This window comes from Pseudophryne corroboree, unplaced genomic scaffold (assembly GCF_028390025.1).
Source record: "Pseudophryne corroboree isolate aPseCor3 unplaced genomic scaffold, aPseCor3.hap2 scaffold_475, whole genome shotgun sequence".
NCBI lineage: Eukaryota > Metazoa > Chordata > Amphibia > Anura > Myobatrachidae > Pseudophryne > Pseudophryne corroboree.
Window position 1 is genome coordinate 116,905 of NW_026970087.1, and position 16,550 is coordinate 133,454.

A 16,550-nucleotide genomic window follows, 5' to 3' on the forward strand; every position below is an offset into this window, starting at 1 on the left:
TATTGTACCTTTGCATTTTTCTCCCAAACGAAAGACACTAGAATGAAAATTTTAAAGCCTCCTGTTAGTGCTTCATATACACGTTATAGCCCTGAATTTTCCAATGCCTATCTCTTTGCAAAAGAGAGATATCGGCAAGGAAAAGCTGTATTGTACCTTTGCATTTTTCTCCCAAACGAAAGACACTAGAATGAAAATTTTAAAGCCTCCTGTTAGTGCTTCATCTACACGTTATAGCCCTGAATTTTCCAATGCCTAGCTCTTTGCAAAAGAGAGATATCGTCAAGGAAAAGCTGTATTGTACCTTTGCATTTTTCTCCCAAACGAAAGACACTAGAATGAAAATTTTAAAGCCTCCTGTTAGTGCTTCATCTACACGTTATAGCCCTGAATTTTCCAATGCCTATCTCTTTGCAAAAGAGAGATATCGGCAAGGAAAAGCTGTATTGTACCTTTGCATTTTTCTCCCAAACGAAGGACACTAGAATGAAAATTTTAAAACCTCCTATTAGTGCTTCATCTACACGTTATAGCCCTGAATTTTCCAATGCCTATCTCTTTGCAAAAGAGAGATATCGGCAAGGAAAAGCTGTATTGTACCTTTGCATTTTTCTCCCAAACGAAGTACACTAGAATGAAAATGTTAAAGCCTCCTGTTAGTGCTTCATCTACACGTTATAGCCCTGAATTTTCCAATGCCTATCTCTTTGCAAAAGAGAGATATCGGCAAGGAAAAGCTGTATTGTACCTTTGCATTTTTCTCCCAAACGAAAGACACTAGAATGAAAATTTTAAAGCCTCCTGTTAGTGCTTCATCTACACGTTATAGCCCTGCATTTTCCAATGCCTATCTCTTTGCAAAAGAGAGATATCGGCAAGGAAAAGCTGCATTGTACTTTTGCATTTTTCTCCCAAACGAAAGACACTAGAATGAAAATTTTAAAGCCTCCTGTTAGTGCTTCATCTATACGTTATAGCCCTGAATTTTCCAATGCCTATCTCTTTGCAAAAGAGAGATATCGGCAAGGAAAAGCTGTATTGTACCTTTGCATTTTTCTCCCAAACGAAGGACACTAGAATGAAAAATTTAAAGCCTCCTGTTAGTGCTTCATCTACACGTTATAGCCCTGAATTTTCCAATGCCTATCTCTTTGCAAAAGAGAGATATCGGCAAGGAAAAGCTGTATTGTACCTTTGCATTTTTCTCCCAAACGAAAGACACTAGAATGAAAATTTTAAAGCCTACTGTTAGTGCTTCATCTACACGTTATAGCCCTGAATTTTCCAATGCCTAGCTCTTTGCAAAAGAGAGATATCGGCAAGGAAATGCTGTATTGTACCTTTGCATTTTTCTCCCAAACGAAAGACACTAGAATGAAAATGTTAAAGCCTACTGTTAGTGCTTCATCTACACGTTATAGCCCTGAATTTTCCAATGCCTAGCTCTTTGCAAAAGAGAGATATCGGCAAGGAAAAGCTGTATTGTACCTTTGCATTTTTCTCCCAAACGAAAGACACTAGAATGAAAATTTTAAAGCCTCCTGTTAGTGCTTCATCTACACGTTATAGCCCTTAATTTTCCAATGCCTATCTCTTTGCAAAAGAGAGATATCAGCAAGGAAAAGCTGTATTGTACCTTTGCATTTTTCTCCCAAACGAAGGACACTAGAATGAAAATTTTAAAGCCTCCTATTAGTGCTTCATCTACACGTTATAGCCCTGAATTTTCCAATGCCTATCTCTTTGCAAAAGAGAGATATCGGCAAGGAAAAACTGTATTGTACCTTTGCATTTTTCTCCCAAACGAAAGACACTAAAATGAAAATTTTAAAGCCTCCTGTTAGTGCTTCATCTACACGTTATAGCCCTGAATTTTCCAATGCCTATCTCTTTGCAAAAGAGAGATATCAGCAAGGAAAAGCTGTATTGTACCTTTGCATTTTTCTCCCAAACGAAAGATACTAGAATGAAAATTTTAAATCCTACTGTTAGTGCTTCATCTGCACGTTATAGCCCTGAATTTTCCAATGCCTAGCTCTTTGCAAAAGAGAGATATCGGCAAGGAAAAGCTGTATTGTACCTTTGCATTTTTCTCCCAAACGAAAGACACTAGAATGAAAATTTTAAAGCCTACTGTTAGTGCTTCATCTACACGTTATAGCCCTGAATTTTCCAATGCCTAGCTCTTTGCAAAAGAGAGATATCGGCAAGGAAAAGCTGTATTGTACCTTTGCATTTTTCTCCCAAACGAAAGACACTAGAATGAAAATTTTAAAGCCTCCTGTTAGTGCTTCATCTACACGTTATAGCCCTGAATTTTCCAATGCCTATCTCTTTTCAAAAGAGAGATATCGGCAAGGAAAAGATGTATTGTACCTTTGCATTTTTCTCCCAAACGAAGGATACTAGAATGAAAATGTTAAAGCCTCCTATTAGTGCTTCATCTACACGTTATAGCCCTGAATTTTCCAATGCCTATCTCTTTGCAAAAGAGAGATATCGGCAAGGAAAAGTGTATTGTACTTTTGCATTTTTCTCCCAAACGAAAGACACTAGAATGATAATTTTAAAGCCTCCTGTTAGTGCTTCATCTACACGTTATAGCCCTGCATTTTCCAATGCCTATCTCTTTGCAAAAGAGAGATATCGGCAAGGAAAAGCTGCATTGTACTTTTGCATTTTTCTCCCAAACGAAAGACACTAGAATGAAAATTTTAAAGCCTCCTGTTAGTGCTTCATCTACACGTTATAGCCCTGAATTTTCCAATGCCTAGCTCTTTGCAAAAGAGAGATATTGGCAAGGAAAAGCTGTATTGTACCTTTGCATTTTTCTCCCAAACGAAAGACACTAGAATGAAAATTTAAAAGCCTCCTGTTAGTGCTTCATGTACGCGGTATAGCCCTGAATTTTCCAATGCCTATCTCTTTGCAAAAGAGAGATATCGGCAAGGAAAAGCTGTATTGTACCTTTGCTTTTTTCTCCCAAACGAAAGACACTAGAATGAAAATTTTAAAGCCTCCTATTAGTGCTTCATCTACACGTTATAGCCCTGAATTTTCCAATGCCTATCTCTTTGCAAAAGAGAGATATCGGCAAGGAAAAGCTGCATTGTACTTTTGCATTTTTCTCCCAAACGAAAGACACTAGAATGAAAATTTTAAAGCCTCCTGTTAGTGCTTCATCTACACGTTATAGCCCTGAATTTTCCAATGCCTAGCTCTTTGCAAAAGAGAGATATTGGCAAGGAAAAGCTGTATTGTACCTTTGCATTTTTCTCCCAAACGAAAGACACTAGAATGAAAATTTAAAAGCCTCCTGTTAGTGCTTCATGTACGCGGTATAGCCCTGAATTTTCCAATGCCTAGCTCTTTGCAAAAGAGAGATATCGGCAATGAAAAGCTGTATTGTACCTTTGCATTTTTCTCCCAAACGAAAGACACTAGAATGAAAATTTTAAAGCCTCCTGTTAGTGCTTCATCTACACGTTATAGCCCTGAATTTTCCAATGCCTATCTCTTTGCAAAAGAGAGATATCGGCAAGGAAAAGCTGTATTGTACCTTTGCATTTTTCTCCCAAACGAAAGACACTAGAATGAAAATTTTAAATCCTACTGTTAGTGCTTCATCTACACGTTATAGCCCTGAATTTTCCAATGCCTAGCTCTTTGCAAAAGAGAGATATCGACAAGGAAAAGCTGTATTGTACCTTTGCATTTTTCTCCCAAACGAAAGACACTAGAATGAAAATTTTAAAGCCTCCTGTTAGTGCTTCATCTACACGTTACAGCCCTGAATTTTCCAATGCCTATCTCTTTGCAAAAGAGAGATATCGGCAAGGAAAAGCTGTATTGTACCTTTGCATTTTTCTCCCAAACGAAGGACACTAGAATGAAAATTTTAAAGCCTCCTGTTAGTGCTTCATCTACACGTAATAGCCCTGAATTTTCCAATGCCTATCTCTTTGCAAAAGAGAGATATCGGCAAGGAAATGCTGTATTGTACCTTTGCATTTTTCTCCCAAACGAAAGACACTAGAATGAAAATTTTAAAGCCTCCTGTTAGTGCTTCATCTACACGTTATAGCCCTGCATTTTCCAATGCCTATCTCTTTGCAAAAGAGAGATATCGGCAAGGAAAAGTTGCATTGTACTTTTGCATTTTTCTCCCAAACGAAAGACACTAGAATGAAAATTGTAAAGCCTCCTGTTAGTGCTTCATCTACACGTTATAGCCCTGCATTTTCCAATGCCTATCTCTTTGCAAAAGAGAGATATCGGCAAGGAAAAGCTGTATTGTACCTTTGCATTTTTCTCCCAAACGAAAGACACTAGAATGAAAATGTTAAAGCCTACTGTTAGTGCTTCATCTACACGTTATAGCCCTGAATTTTCCAATGCCTATCTCTTTGCAAAAGAGAGATATCGGCAAGGAAAAGCTGTATTGTACCTTTGCATTTTTCTCCCAAACGAAAGACACTAGAATGAAAATTTTAAAGCCTCCTGTTAGTGCTTCATCTACACGTTATAGCCCTGAATTTTCCAATGCCTAGCTCTTTGCAAAAGAGAGATATCGGCAAGGAAAAGCTGTATTGTACCTTTGCATTTTTCTCCCAAACGAAAGACACTAGAATGAAAATTTTAAAGCCTCCTGTTAGTGCTTCATCTACACGTTATAGCCCTGAATTTTCCAATGCCTATCTCTTTGCAAAAGAGAGATATCGGCACGGAAAAGCTGTATTGTACCTTTGCATTTTTCTCCCAAACGAAGGACACTAGAATGAAAATTTTAAAGCCTCCTATTAGTGCTTCATCTACACGTTATAGCCCTGAATTTTCCAATGCCTATCTCTTTGCAAAAGAGAGATATCGGCAAGGAAAAGCTGTATTGTACCTTTGCATTTTTCTCCCAAACGAAGTACACTAGAATGAAAATTTTAAAGCCTCCTGTTAGTGCTTCATCTACACGTTATAGCCCTGAATTTTCCAATGCCTATCTCTTTGCAAAAGAGAGATATCGGCAAGGAAATGCTGTATTGTACCTTTGCATTTTTCTCCCAAACGAAAGACACTAGAATGAAAATTTTAAAGCCTCCTGTTAGTGCTTCATCTACACGTTATAGCCCTGCATTTTCCAATGCCTATCTCTTTGCAAAAGAGAGATATCGGCAAGGAAAAGCTGCATTGTACTTTTGCATTTTTCTCCCAAACGAAAGACACTAGAATGAAAATTTTAAAGCCTCCTGTTAGTGCTTCATCTACACGTTATAGCCCTGAATTTTCCAATGCCTAGCTCTTTGCAAAAGAGAGATATTGGCAAGGAAAAGCTGTATTGTACCTTTGCATTTTTCTCCCAAACGAAAGACACTAGAATGAAAATTTTAAAGCCTCCTGTTAGTGCTTCATCTACACGATATAGCCCTGAATTTTCCAATGCCTATCTCTTTGCAAAAGAGAGATATCGGCAAGGAAAAGCTGTATTGTACCTTTGCATTTTTCTCCCAAACGAAGGACACTAGAATGAAAATTTTAAAGCCTCCTGTTAGTGCTTCATCTACACGTTATAGCCCTGAATTTTCCAATGCCTATTTCTTTGCAAAAGAGAGATATCGGCAAGGAAAAGCTGTATTGTACCTTTGCATTTTTCTCCCAAACGAAAGACACTAGAATGAAAATTTTAAAGCCTACTGTTAGTGCTTCATCTACACGTTATAGCCCTGAATTTTCCAATGCCTAGCTCTTTGCAAAAGAGAGATATCGGCAAGGAAAAGCTGTATTGTACCTTTGCATTTTTCTCCCAAACGAAAGACACTAGAATGAAAATTTTAAAGCCTCCTGTTAGTGCTTCATCTACACGTTATAGCCCTGAATTTTCCAATGCCTATCTCTTTGCAAAAGAGAGATATCGGCAAGGAAAAGCTGTATTGTACCTTTGCTTTTTTCTCCCAAACGAAAGACACTAGAATGAAAATTTTAAAGCCTCCTATTAGTGCTTCATCTACACGTTATAGCCCTGAATTTTCCAATGCCTATCTCTTTGCAAAAGAGAGATATCGGCAAGGAAAAGCTGCATTGTACTTTTGCATTTTTCTCCCAAACGAAAGACACTAGAATGAAAATTTTAAAGCCTCCTGTTAGTGCTTCATCTACACGTTATAGCCCTGAATTTTCCAATGCCTAGCTCTTTGCAAAAGAGAGATATTGGCAAGGAAAAGCTGTATTGTACCTTTGCATTTTTCTCCCAAACGAAAGACACTAGAATGAAAATTTAAAAGCCTCCTGTTAGTGCTTCATGTACGCGGTATAGCCCTGAATTTTCCAATGCCTAGCTCTTTGCAAAAGAGAGATATCGGCAAGGAAAAGCTGTATTGTACCTTTGCATTTTTCTCCCAAACGAAAGACACTAGAATGAAAATTTTAAAGCCTCCTGTTAGTGCTTCATCTACACGTTATAGCCCTGAATTTTCCAATGCCTATCTCTTTGCAAAAGAGAGATATCGGCAAGGAAATGCTGTATTGTACCTTTGCATTTTTCTCCCAAACGAAAGACACTAGAATGAAAATTTTAAAGCCTCCTGTTAGTGCTTCATCTACACGTTATAGCCCTGCATTTTCCAATGCCTATCTCTTTGCAAAAGAGAGATATCGGCAAGGAAAAGCTGCATTGTACTTTTGCATTTTTCTCCCAAACGAAAGACACTAGAATGAAAATTTTAAAGCCTCCTGTTAGTGCTTCATCTACACGTTATTGCCCTGAATTTTCCAATGCCTAGCTCTTTGCAAAAGAGAGATATTGGCAAGGAAAAGCTGTATTGTACCTTTGCATTTTTCTCCCAAACGAAAGACACTAGAATGAAAATTTTAAAGCCTCCTGTTAGTGCTTCATCTACACGTTATAGCCCTGAATTTTCCAATGCCTATCTCTTTGCAAAAGAGAGATATCGGCACGGAAAAGCTGTATTGTACCTTTGCATTTTTCTCCCAAACGAAGGACACTAGAATGAAAATTTTAAAGCCTCCTATTAGTGCTTCATCTACACGTTATAGCCCTGAATTTTCCAATGCCTATCTCTTTGCAAAAGAGAGATATCGGCAAGGAAAAGCTGTATTGTACCTTTGCATTTTTCTCCCAAACGAAGTACACTAGAATGAAAATTTTAAAGCCTCCTGTTAGTGCTTCATCTACACGTTATAGCCCTGAATTTTCCAATGCCTATCTCTTTGCAAAAGAGAGATATCGGCAAGGAAATGCTGTATTGTACCTTTGCATTTTTCTCCCAAACGAAAGACACTAGAATGAAAATTTTAAAGCCTCCTGTTAGTGCTTCATCTACACGTTATAGCCCTGCATTTTCCAATGCCTATCTCTTTGCAAAAGAGAGATATCGGCAAGGAAAAGCTGCATTGTACTTTTGCATTTTTCTCCCAAACGAAAGACACTAGAATGAAAATTTTAAAGCCTCCTGTTAGTGCTTCATCTACACGTTATAGCCCTGAATTTTCCAATGCCTAGCTCTTTGCAAAAGAGAGATATTGGCAAGGAAAAGCTGTATTGTACCTTTGCATTTTTCTCCCAAACGAAAGACACTAGAATGAAAATTTTAAAGCCTCCTGTTAGTGCTTCATCTACACGATATAGCCCTGAATTTTCCAATGCCTATCTCTTTGCAAAAGAGAGATATCGGCAAGGAAAAGCTGTATTGTACCTTTGCATTTTTCTCCCAAACGAAGGACACTAGAATGAAAATTTTAAAGCCTCCTGTTAGTGCTTCATCTACACGTTATAGCCCTGAATTTTCCAATGCCTATTTCTTTGCAAAAGAGAGATATCGGCAAGGAAAAGCTGTATTGTACCTTTGCATTTTTCTCCCAAACGAAAGACACTAGAATGAAAATTTTAAAGCCTACTGTTAGTGCTTCATCTACACGTTATAGCCCTGAATTTTCCAATGCCTAGCTCTTTGCAAAAGAGAGATATCGGCAAGGAAAAGCTGTATTGTACCTTTGCATTTTTCTCCCAAACGAAAGACACTAGAATGAAAATTTTAAAGCCTCCTGTTAGTGCTTCATCTACACGTTATAGCCCTGAATTTTCCAATGCCTATCTCTTTGCAAAAGAGAGATATCGGCAAGGAAAAGCTGTATTGTACCTTTGCTTTTTTCTCCCAAACGAAAGACACTAGAATGAAAATTTTAAAGCCTCCTATTAGTGCTTCATCTACACGTTATAGCCCTGAATTTTCCAATGCCTATCTCTTTGCAAAAGAGAGATATCGGCAAGGAAAAGCTGCATTGTACTTTTGCATTTTTCTCCCAAACGAAAGACACTAGAATGAAAATTTTAAAGCCTCCTGTTAGTGCTTCATCTACACGTTATAGCCCTGAATTTTCCAATGCCTAGCTCTTTGCAAAAGAGAGATATTGGCAAGGAAAAGCTGTATTGTACCTTTGCATTTTTCTCCCAAACGAAAGACACTAGAATGAAAATTTAAAAGCCTCCTGTTAGTGCTTCATGTACGCGGTATAGCCCTGAATTTTCCAATGCCTAGCTCTTTGCAAAAGAGAGATATCGGCAAGGAAAAGCTGTATTGTACCTTTGCATTTTTCTCCCAAACGAAAGACACTAGAATGAAAATTTTAAAGCCTCCTGTTAGTGCTTCATCTACACGTTATAGCCCTGAATTTTCCAATGCCTATCTCTTTGCAAAAGAGAGATATCGGCAAGGAAATGCTGTATTGTACCTTTGCATTTTTCTCCCAAACGAAAGACACTAGAATGAAAATTTTAAAGCCTCCTGTTAGTGCTTCATCTACACGTTATAGCCCTGCATTTTCCAATGCCTATCTCTTTGCAAAAGAGAGATATCGGCAAGGAAAAGCTGCATTGTACTTTTGCATTTTTCTCCCAAACGAAAGACACTAGAATGAAAATTTTAAAGCCTCCTGTTAGTGCTTCATCTACACGTTATTGCCCTGAATTTTCCAATGCCTAGCTCTTTGCAAAAGAGAGATATTGGCAAGGAAAAGCTGTATTGTACCTTTGCATTTTTCTCCCAAACGAAAGACACTAGAATGAAAATTTTAAAGCCTCCTGTTAGTGCTTCATCTACACGTTATAGCCCTGAATTTTCCAATGCCTATCTCTTTGCAAAAGAGAGATATCGGCAAGGAAAAACTGTATTGTACCTTTGCATTTTTCTCCCAAACGAAAGACACTAGAATGAAAATTTTAAAGCCTCCTGTTAGTGCTTCATCTACACGTTATAGCCCTGAATTTTCCAATGCCTATCTCTTTGCAAAAGAGAGATATCGGCAAGGAAAAGCTGTATTGTACCTTTGCATTTTTCTCCCAAACGAAGGACACTAGAATGAAAATTTTAAAGCCTCCTATTAGTGCTTCATCTACACGTTATAGCCCTGAATTTTCCAATGCCTATCTCTTTGCAAAAGAGAGATATCGGCAAGGAAAAGCTGTATTGTACCTTTGCATTTTTCTCCCAAACGAAGTACACTAGAATGAAAATGTTAAAGCCTCCTGTTAGTGCTTCATCTACACGTTATAGCCCTGAATTTTCCAATGCCTATCTCTTTGCAAAAGAGAGATATCGGCAAGGAAAAGCTGTATTGTACCTTTGCATTTTTCTCCCAAACGAAAGACACTAGAATGAAAATTTTAAAGCCTCCTGTTAGTGCTTCATCTACACGTTATAGCCCTGAATTTTCCAATGCCTATCTCTTTGCAAAAGAGAGATATCGGCAAGGAAATGCTGTATTGTACCTTTGCATTTTTCTCCCAAACGAAAGACACTAGAATGAAAATTTTAAAGCCTCCTGTTAGTGCTTCATCTACACGTTATAGCCCTGCATTTTCCAATGCCTATCTCTTTGCAAAAGAGAGATATCGGCAAGGAAAAGCTGCATTGTACTTTTGCATTTTTCTCCCAAACGAAAGACACTAGAATGAAAATTTTAAAGCCTCCTGTTAGTGCTTCATCTACACGTTATAGCCCTGAATTTTCCAATGCCTAGCTCTTTGCAAAAGAGAGATATTGGCAAGGAAAAGCTGTATTGTACCTTTGCATTTCTCTCCCAAACGAAATACACTAGAATGAAAATTTTAAAGCCTACTGTTAGTGCTTCATCTACACGTTATAGCCCTGAATTTTCCAATGCCTAGCTCTTTGCAAAAGAGAGATATCGGCAAGGAAAAGCTGTATTGTACCTTTGCATTTTTCTTCCAAACGAAAGACACTAGAATGAAAATTTTAAAGCCTCCTGTTAGTGCTTCATCTACACGTTATAGCCCTGAATTTTCCAATGCCTATCTCTTTGCAAAAGAGAGATAACGGCAAGGAAAAGCTGTATTGTACCTTTGCTTTTTTCTCCCAAACGAAAGACACTAGAATGAAAATTTTAAAGCCTCCTATTAGTGCTTCATCTACACGTTATAGCCCTGAATTTTCCAATGCCTATCTCTTTGCAAAAGAGAGATATCGGCAAGGAAAAGCTGCATTGTACTTTTGCATTTTTCTCCCAAACGAAAGACACTAGAATGAAAATTTTAAAGCCTCCTGTTAGTGCTTCATCTACACGTTATAGCCCTGAATTTTCCAATGCCTAGCTCTTTGCAAAAGAGAGATATTGGCAAGGAAAAGCTGTATTGTACCTTTGCATTTTTCTCCCAAACGAAAGACACTAGAATGAAAATTTAAAAGCCTCCTGTTAGTGCTTCATCTACACGGTATAGCCCTGAATTTTCCAATGCCTAGCTCTTTGCAAAAGAGAGATATCGGCAAGGAAAAGCTGTATTGTACCTTTGCATTTTTCTCCCAAACGAAAGACACTAGAATGCAAACTACAGGTAGTGCTGCAGGGCCCACACCCTTTTACTTGCCTTACAGAGCAGCTCTGGAGCTGTTACAGTGCCCAGCTGCTGCAAGAAATCAGCTTGAATGCTTCAGGGGATGGGGCATGGCCAACATGAGCCCCACACCAAAGGAGGGGGGAGGTGTTTAATGCGAACTAGGGGTCATCCAAGCACTGCAAAAGGCCGCCATGCCCTGCATGCCCCTTTTCTCTTTTCATATGCAGATGAGGGTTCCAGTCAACTTTGGCCCACTGCTTGGATAACATCACCGTATGCAAATCCGTCTGCTGCAGACCTTCCCCCAGGAGTGCTTGTACTAGTTGTTGCATATGGTTTGATATTTGATGGTGCTTCAGTATTAGGCAGCCTTCCGCCCTCCCATGTTCATCTGAAAAGATGTGGTCTCCCTGCAGTTGTTGTCCCCAGATGAGAGTTCACTTGTGCTGCCTCAGTTGAATCTCCTTTACTTGACAGAGATGTGCCTGAGCAGCTGCCCTCACCAGCCCTATCCCAAATCATACTTATTTTGCATAGGAGATACCATGGTCATGAAGATTGTTCTCCAAGGGTGAGGTTCATTCATTGCATTCTGGGTATGCTGACCCCTGTGATTTTCCCAAATGTGGGAAACTCGACTGCATTATTTGTGGTAGTGGGGGACTGTGTTTGTGCTTTCCTCTGGTCAGCTCTGGTAAAAGTCAGATTTCTTTGTCTCAGATCTTCCTCTAGCCTTGTTCTTCTTTCGAGAGTTCCCTTGTGCTGCCTCAGTTGGATCTCTTTCACTTGACAGGGGGGTGCCCGAACAGCGACCCTCCCCAGCTCTAGCCCAACTCCTACTTACCTGCCAGGTGAGATACTATGATCATGAAGGTGCTTCTCCCAGGGCAAGGCTCACCCATTGCACTCTGGGTGTGCTGCCCCTGCGATTTCCCCAAATGTGGGAAACTTGACTGCATAATTTGTGTTTCCCCTGGTCGGCTCTCGTATAATTCAGATCTCTTTGTCTCAGGTCTCTCTCCAGCCTAGTTTGCTGTCTGTTTCCACTTCTCTTTTCTTCAACCGCTCCCTTCTATACCCTTGTGCACTATCCTGACTTCTCCTCCCGTCTGCTTACTTTGTGCCTTCCAATGCACAATGCAAACTACAGGTAGTGCTGCAGGGCCCACACCCTTTTACTTGCCTTACAGAGCAGCTCTGGAGCTGTTACAGTGCCCAGCTGCTGCAAGAAATCAGCTTGAATGCTTCAGGGGATGGGGCATGGCCAACATGAGCCCCACACCAAAGGAGGGTGGAGGTGTTTAATGCGAACTAGGGGTCATCCAAGCACCGCAAAAGGCCGCCATGCCCTGCACGCCCCTTTTCTCTTTTCATATGCAGATGAGGGTTGAAGCCAACTTTGACCCACTGCTTGGATGACATCACCGTATGCAAATCCGTCTTCTGCAGAACTTCCCCCAGGAATGCTTGCACTAGTTGTTGCATTTGGTTTGTTGTTTGGGGGTGCTTCAGTATTAGGCAGCCTTCTGCCCTCCCATGTTCATCTGAAAAGATGTGGTCTCCCTGCAGTTGTTGTCCCCAGATGAGAGTTCACTTGTGCTGCATCAGTTGAATCTCCTTTACTTGACAGAGATGTGCCTGAGCAGCTGCCCTCACCAGCCCTATCCCAAATCATACTTATTTTGCATAGGAGATACCATGGTCATGAAGATTGTTCTCCCAGGGTGAGGTTCATTCATTGCATTCTGGGTATGCTGACCCCTGTGATTTTCCCAAATGTGGGAAACTCGACTGCATTATTTGTGGTAGTGGGGGACTGTGTTTGTGCTTTCCTCTGGTCAGCTCTGGTAAAAGTCAGATTTCTTTGTCTCAGATCTTCCTCTAGCCTTGTTCTTCTTTCGAGAGTTCCCTGGTGCTGCCTCAGTTGGATCTCCTTCACTTCACAGGGGGGAACCCGAGCAGCGACCCTCCCCAGCTCTAGCCCAACTCCTACTTACCTGCCAGGTGAGATACTATGATCATGAAGGTGCTTCTCCCAGGGCAAGGCTCAACCATTGCACTCTGGGTGTGCTGCTCCTGCGATTTCCCCAAATGTGGGAAACTTGACTGCATAATTTGTGTTTCCCCTCGTCGGCTCTCGTATAATTCAGATCTCTTTGTCTCAGGTCTCTCTCCAGCCTAGTTTGCTGTCTGTTTCCACTTCTCTTTTCTTCAGCCGCTCCCTTCTATACCCTTGTGCACTATCCTGACTTCTCCTCCCGTCTGCTTACTTTGTGCCTTCCAATGCACAATGCAAACTACAGGTAGTGCTGCAGGGCCCACACCCTTTTACTTGCCTTACAGAGCAGCTCTGGAGCTGTTACAGTGCCCAGCTGCTGCAAGAAATCAGCTTGAATGCTTCAGGGGCTGGGGCATAGCCAACATGAGCCCCACACCAAAGGAGGGTGGAGGTGTTTAATGCAAACTAGGGGTCAGCCAAGCGCCGCAAAAGGCCACCATGCCCTGCACGCCCCTTTTCTCTTTTCATATGCAGACGAGGGTTGAAGCCAACTTTGACCCACTGCTTGGATGACATCACCATATGCAAATCCATCTGCGGCAGGCCTTCCCCCAGGAATGCTTGCACTAGTTGTTGCATTTGGTTTGTTGTTTGGGGGTGCTTCAGTATTAGGCAGCCTTCTGCCCTCCCATGTTCATCTTCAGGGGATGGGGCATGGCCAACATGAGCCCCACACCAAAGGAGGGTGGAGGTGTTTAATGCGAACTAGGGGTCATCCAAGCACCGCAAAAGGCCGCCATGCCCTGCACGCCCCTTTTCTCTTTTCATATGCAGATGAGGGTTGAAGCCAACTTTGACCCACTGCTTGGATGACATCACCGTATGCAAATCCGTCTTCTGCAGAACTTCACTTGACAGGGGGGTGCCCGAGCAGCGACCCTCCCCATCTCTAGCCCAACTCCTACTTACCTGCCAGGTGAGATACTATGATCAGGAAGGTGCTTCTCCCAGGGCAAGGCTCACCCATTGCACTCTGGGTGTGCTGCTCCTACGATTTCCCCAAATGTGGGACACTTGACTGCATAATTTGTGTTTCCTCTAGTCGGCTACTCGTATAATTCAGATCTCTTTGTCTCAGGTCTCTCTCCAGCCTAGTTTGCTGTCTGTTTCCACTTCTCTTTTCTTGAGCCGCTGCCTTCTATGCCCTTGTGCACTCTCCTGACTTCTCCTGTCTGCTTACTTTGTGCCTTCCAACGCACAATGCAAACTACAGGTAGTGCTGCAGGGCCCACACCCTTTTACTTGCCTTTCAGAGCAGCTCTGGAGCTGTTACAGTGCCCAGCTGCTGCAAGAAATCAGCTTGAATGCTTCAGGGGCTGGGGCATAGCCAACATGAGCCCCACACCGACGGAGGGTGGAGGTGTTTAATGCGAACTAAGGGTCATCCAAGCGCCGCAAAAGGCCGCCATGCCCTGCATACCCCTTTTCTCTTTTCATATGCAGATGAGGGTTCCAGCCAACTTTGGCCCACTGCTTGGATGACATCACCGTATGCAAATCCGTCTTCTGCAGACCTTCCCCCAGGAATGCTTGTACTAGTTGTTGCATTTGGTTTGTTGTTTGGGGTGCTTCAGTATTAGGCAGCCTTCAGCTCTCCCATGTTCATCTGAAAATATGTGTTCTCCCTGCAGTTGTTGTCCCCAGATGAGAGTTCCCTTGTGCTGCCTCAGTTGAATCTCCTTTACTTGAAAGAGATGTGCCTGAGCAGCGGCCCTCCCCAGCCCTATCCCAAATCATACTTATTTTGCATAGGAGATACCATGGTCATGAAGATTGTTCTCCCAGGGTGAGGTTCATTCATTGCATTCTGGGTATGCTGACCCCTGTGATTTCCCCAAATGTGGGAAACTCGACTGCATTATTTGTGGTAGTGGGGGACTGTGTTTGTGCTTTCCTCTGGTCAGCTCTGGTAAAAGTCAGATTTCTTTGTCTCAGATCTTCCTCTAGCCTTGTTCTTTTTTTGAGAGTTTCCTTGTGCTGCCTCAGTTGGATCTCCTTCACTTGACAGGGGGGTGCCCGAGCAGCGACCCTCCCCAGCTCAAGCCCAACTCCTTCTTACCTGCCAAGTGAGATACTATGATCAGGAAGGTGCTTCTACCAGGGCAAGGCTCACCCATTGCACTCTGGGTGTGCTGCTCCTACGATTTCCCCAAATGTGGGACACTTGACTGCATAATTTGTGTTTCCTCTGGTCGGCTACTCGTATAATTCAGATCTCTTTGTCTCAGGTCTCTCTCCAGCCTAGTTTGCTGTCTGTTTCCACTTCTCTTTTCTTGAGCCCCTGCCTTCTATGCCCTTGTGCACTCTCCTGACTTCTCCTGTCTGCTTACTTTGTGCCTTCCAACGCACAATGCAAACTACAGGTAGTGCTGCAGGGCCAACACCCTTTTACTTGCCTTACAGAGCAGCTCTGGAGCTGTTACAGTGCCCAGCTGCTGCAAGAAATCAGCTTGAATGCTTCAGGGGCTGGGGCATAGCCAACATGAGCAGCAAGATGCAGCACTGGACTATTAGTAATGTACTGTTGTATGCTGAGCACCACAATGCAGCACAAGACAATGAGCAGTGATACTGAGCACTGATGAGGATACTACTGAGAACTGACACTGAGCAGGAGAGACACACTACTAGTATTACTGAGCAGCAATAAGTAACCACTGATACTGGGCACTGATATTGAGATTTCCACTGAGAGAACATAGCCACGTCCTCTCCGCTCTCTCTTCAATGCACGAGTAAAAATGGCGGCAACGCGCAGCTCTTTATATGGAATCCGAATCTCGCGAGAATCCGACAGCGGGATGATGACATTTTCCCTTGTTCAGGTTTTCCGAGTCAGGCGGGAACAACCGAGCCTGCCACGGACCAGTGTAAACCACGTGGAGTTCGTCGGGAATTCGGTTCTCGGAGAACCGAACCCGCTCCTCTATATATACTATATTACTATGTTACTGTAGTATACAGAACACCACAATGCAATGAGCAGTGATAGTGAGCACTGATGAGGATACTAGAACTGACACTGAGCAGCAAGATGCAGCACTGGACTATTAGTAATGTACTGTAGTATGCTGAGCACCACAATGCAGCACAAGACAATGAGCAGTGATACTGAGCACTGATGAGGATACTACTGAGAACATACACTGAGCAGGAGAGACACACTACTAGTATTACTGAGCAGCAATAAGTAACCACTGATACTGAGCACTGATATTGAGATTTCCACTGAGAGAACATAGCCACGTCCTCTCCGCTCTCTCTTCAATGCACGAGTAAAAATGGCAGCAACGCGCAGCTCTTTATATGGAATCCGAATCTCGCAAGAATCCGACAGCGGGATGATGACATTTTCCCTTGTTCAGGTTTTCCGAGTCAGGCGGGAACAACCGAGCCTGCCTCGGACCAGTGTAAACCACGTGGAGTTCGTGGGGAATTCGGTTCTCGGAGAACCGAACCCGCTCCTCTCTACCTTATACCCATCAATTTTTTTATTTTCAATCTAAGCCCCTGCAGTTTTCTGTAAGCATCTGCTTCGCTATGATGATCAACAAGTCACAAGGGCAAACACTCAGGGCTTGAGGCGTAGATCTTAGGACCAGCTGCTACAAGCATGGCAGAGGTGTCACT

The 16,550-nt window shown here is 42.1% G+C and overlaps 6 non-coding genes and 1 pseudogene across 6 annotated transcripts; all 7 read left to right on the forward strand.

The window, feature by feature from the left end:
* Positions 1-11,381: 11,381 nt before the first annotated feature.
* Positions 11,382-11,545, forward strand: LOC135028442 (U1 spliceosomal RNA). The gene has a single exon (XR_010224752.1). It is a non-coding gene; the product is annotated as a U1 spliceosomal RNA (small nuclear RNA).
* A 152-nt stretch (positions 11,546-11,697) lies between these two features.
* LOC135028241 (U1 spliceosomal RNA) lies at positions 11,698-11,860 on the forward strand. The gene has a single exon (XR_010224590.1). It is a non-coding gene; the product is annotated as a U1 spliceosomal RNA (small nuclear RNA).
* Positions 11,861-12,534: 674 nt separating this feature from the next.
* LOC135028279 (U1 spliceosomal RNA) lies at positions 12,535-12,698 on the forward strand. Its single transcript, XR_010224628.1, has one exon. It is a non-coding gene; the product is annotated as a U1 spliceosomal RNA (small nuclear RNA).
* Positions 12,699-12,850: 152 nt separating this feature from the next.
* On the forward strand, positions 12,851-12,986 carry LOC135028339 (U1 spliceosomal RNA; annotated as a pseudogene).
* An 835-nt stretch (positions 12,987-13,821) lies between these two features.
* LOC135028331 (U1 spliceosomal RNA) lies at positions 13,822-13,985 on the forward strand. The gene has a single exon (XR_010224674.1). It is a non-coding gene; the product is annotated as a U1 spliceosomal RNA (small nuclear RNA).
* Positions 13,986-14,655: 670 nt separating this feature from the next.
* Positions 14,656-14,819, forward strand: LOC135028197 (U1 spliceosomal RNA). Its single transcript, XR_010224546.1, has one exon. It is a non-coding gene; the product is annotated as a U1 spliceosomal RNA (small nuclear RNA).
* A 152-nt stretch (positions 14,820-14,971) lies between these two features.
* On the forward strand, positions 14,972-15,135 carry LOC135028392 (U1 spliceosomal RNA). Its single transcript, XR_010224706.1, has one exon. It is a non-coding gene; the product is annotated as a U1 spliceosomal RNA (small nuclear RNA).
* Positions 15,136-16,550: the final 1,415 nt, after the last annotated feature.